The following is a 4052-nucleotide window of genomic DNA, read 5'->3' as shown; positions in this document are numbered from 1 at the left end:
ATAATAGTGTCCAAGGGTATATGGTCTCTATCATAGGCTTATGTTCCAGTGTTAAGGGACCATAATGTCATGTTCTATGCGAGGGACAATGATCCAGAAGACCTTAACCTAGAGCGAACCCTTCACATATGATTTTATACCCTTGAGCGAACTTCTTTCATCAAACCTGTGCGAACCAAGACAAAAGAGAAGAGAAGATGTGTCCAAATGATCTTGAGGTATATTCTATTTATAGGCTTTCCTAACAGTTCACTTGGGGTTAAGACTAACCCAAGTAGTTACTCATGTGGTTAGAGCCAACCCATTCCATAATACATTTATGAATAAAATAATTCATAACTAAACTTCTACTTAACCAAATTGGGTGATCTTTAGGTCGATTTTGGTCCTCTAGAAAAGAGGAATATAATTAAATAATTATCTTGGTCATTTGAGCAGTACAAGGTGGAATTTTACCACAATTTCAAAAATTAACACTACCTATCAAATATGGAGAATTCCACCTGCCAATATATGTCCATCAAAAAACATATCATCACGGATCATATTTTCCATGTAGTCATCGTGCCATTTCGATCACAAATCATCACTATACATATCGATTTATCCTTTGCTTATTCTTGTCTATCTCTTGATTTTCCCTGCTCGTATGCTAAACATTCTCGGATCTAGAAGATGAAGAATTATTACTGGAGGGGAGCTCAAGCTACCACCCTCTAACCATCAGGATGCTATCTGGAATCTCTTTTCTCGGGCTGATACCTAAAATGTTTTCATCAAAGAGCATATCATCAGGGAGAAATATCTTCCACCCATACCAAGAAATAGGATAACTCATCACACAGGGGAGTAAACGCTAGACCCTAGAATTTCATCGAGGAGATTTAGCCTCAACCCAGAATCTTATCGAGTCATCTCAACCCATCCTATTGCCTATTGATCTTCCCATCAACGAACTAGTCATGTGATAGAACACTTGCATCATAATTTCCTTGGATTGTACACCCCCAAGTACACTCTCAACTAGTTGGCCAGATGAGGAGAGGTACTCCCAACAAGCCCAACTTTTGGGTATGATGCCAACTAGGGTAGACTCTGCAAAGACCAAGATAGGGTGGGCTACTACTCCAACCCTACATGTAATAGATAGGGGTAACCCCCTATTTTCCAAAGTTCCCTCAACCCCAAGATCCCTCCATCTCGATTCCTCACCCTGGGAGCTCAAACAAGGTGGGAAGAGTTAGCTCAATGTCCTCGATCAGCACTACCCCTCATGTGGAGGGGATTCTCTCTAAAAACCAATAACTTTCTATTTGGTAATGTATTTGTGAGAATATCTACAATATTCTTGTCTCAGTAGTAGTTGTTTCTTGTTCATACAAAGCAACAAATCAAATATCATGTCAAATCATATATAATCATATAAATCACAGAAGGATACCATAATCATCCTCCCTCTTAAGGAGGTGCCAACCACAAGCTTAAGCTTATTTTGAACAGTTGCACTATCTCAATATGTGAGAGTATCTTAGTCTAAAATGTAACCATGTCATATCCAGATCATGCAGAAACAACTCTCTAAGGAGCTTCTGTATCCTACCTCATAGCTAGCCATGCTAGTAGCATCATGATCAACCTCGGTCTTGCTATGGACCTCTTATCTAAGATATCATGGCAGGTCTCATGCTAAATCAACATCCAAATGTTCTTATCAATAATAATCTCAAATATCAACAATACATTTGTGCAAACACATACCATAGGAGAAAGATCTCATTCTCAAAATATCTCATGTAGATATTTAAAATCATGCTCGATGGCAACTCTATGTGAGATAAGTAGATCAATCATGAATTCATGAATTTATTTAGGTTCTATGCACATCATATATATATATATATATATATATATATATATATGGTTTGTCAAAAATGGAATCAAAAATACTTCAATCAACTATTGGATGTCATGTCGAGTGAAACAACATATTTGAACTTCAAATCAGAGTATACAAGATTTACAAAAACATTTTTCAATAGCTTTGCAATATGGAATTTATTTCCAAAATACTAGACATCAATTCATCATGGCATGATACATCATTTTGGACATCAAAAGCCATCTCCCTTTGATTTAGATCATCAGAGGCTCATCACCTGTCACAAGTAGATCATCAGGATATAAAATCAAAACTATAATCAATATCAAAGCCATATCTTGTAACACATCATCCTGAATTCATCATATAACTGTCAAATATAGACATATCTGGATTCTAAACATAATGCCGTGCTAAGCCATCGTAATCATCCTTACATAAATCAATGTTGTATCATCATATTAAAAAAATCATCTCATTAGATTTAGAAGGCATATTATAACCGTAATTGATCTGAAATGGAGCAGATTAGTAATGTTGTGCTAATTCCCCATTCATAATAAAACCCAAGATGCTTATCATTTTCTTATCAAGTGCTTAAGGATTCACCATTTTTTCTTAATTAACTGATTCCCATGAGAGTTTCTTATGTAAATGCTATAAACAATTTAACATAAAACATATGCTAAACAATAGCAAAATAATAGCACAACACATCAAAATACAACACACAACACAGAAATTTGATGAGGAGTTCACCCCTCCTGGGCTACGTCTCCTTGGTCCAGCTTCCAATGATTGGGCCTCTCTATTATGCTCCAAATTACAAAAAAAGTGTGTTTACAATGCTCAAAATGCCTCTGAAACTTGTCTCAATGAGTTCAACATAGCCAAAACTACTAGAATTGACTCTTTTGTACTTAATTTGGATAATAACTGAAGAATTCATTACCTCTCCTAGTTCTCCCACAATTTGCTCAACAAATTCCCCTTTTTAAACCACTAACCATCAAATTCAGCCTGAAATCTGCCAAATTTGCCACATTTCGGCCACCGAAGCCATACTTCCCGATGGGTTCAGAAATCACAATTGCAATCAGCATTGGTGGGGAGACAGACGAAACAAATCCTTCCAAAAACATTGTGATCGTCGATCGCCGATCGACGGTGAAACACATCGTAATCGGCTATCGGTAGAGAAATGGACACACATAATACGCCACACTTTTGAAACTGCAATGAGCGATTTGTGATGGTGAACCTAATGATTTATGCACCACGGTTCATAACAGTTTCACGTCCAGTATATATCAGCTTTTTGCTAGCATCACGGGCAGGGTGATTCTTAACAAGACTTCCTGTTGCGATGCAATTTTGCGATGCGATCCATGTGATATGACATATCGCATCTTGGTAGAACTCGGGGCTGATTTTTAACAGAAAATGTATGCCGGTGCGATGCGATGGGCCGATTTGCAGGACCAGTGACAGAGTGACACTAGCGCCTCTCGATTGGCTAAAGAGACTTCAACTTGCTGACTGTGCACTTATTTTTCCTGTTTAGTAAACTGATCAGAACTCATTTCTGGGAGCATCTGAACTTCCTTTTTGATGAAACGGGTTGCATTGGTTTTAGGTCGCCGAGATATATCCAACCATATAGTTTCCATTCCATTCTATGAAATTTGGTTTTTGAGCATAAACTTTAGTACTTGATCACTCCTCCCCACTGAAATATTTTGGACCCCAAAAGATTATATTTAGTTATTGAACAGATGAGGGAAATGTTCCCTCACCTTCCCCTCTTCAATCCATTTGGCCTTTGATGGATTTTTACCTTTGAGACCCACTCAAAGACAATCAACATTTCCCATGTTTGATGACCTCGTTATTTTGTCAAGTATGGTCTCTTACTGAAGCTCATCAAGAAATTCTGGAGAAAAATATTCAATTGATGGAATATGTACACTTTCTCCTTGATCTTTAATTAAAGTATGCTCATACAATCTCAAATTTTCAACATTAACAACGGAATAAATTTTCATATATGAAGGCAAATCAAGCTTGAAAGCATTATTACCAATCTTTTCCATAATTTTAAATGGACCATAACGAAATGGTTTTAGCTTTTTACCTTCACCTTGAAGCCTTTCCTTGCTAATGTAAATCCAAA

The sequence above is a fragment of the Pinus tabuliformis genome, chromosome 5_2 (assembly GCF_031772625.1).
Source record: "Pinus tabuliformis cultivar Carrire ecotype Pingquan chromosome 5_2, CPIR1, whole genome shotgun sequence".
NCBI classification, from domain to species: domain Eukaryota; kingdom Viridiplantae; phylum Streptophyta; class Pinopsida; order Pinales; family Pinaceae; genus Pinus; species Pinus tabuliformis.
Note: the sequence above shows the minus strand (reverse complement) of the source record.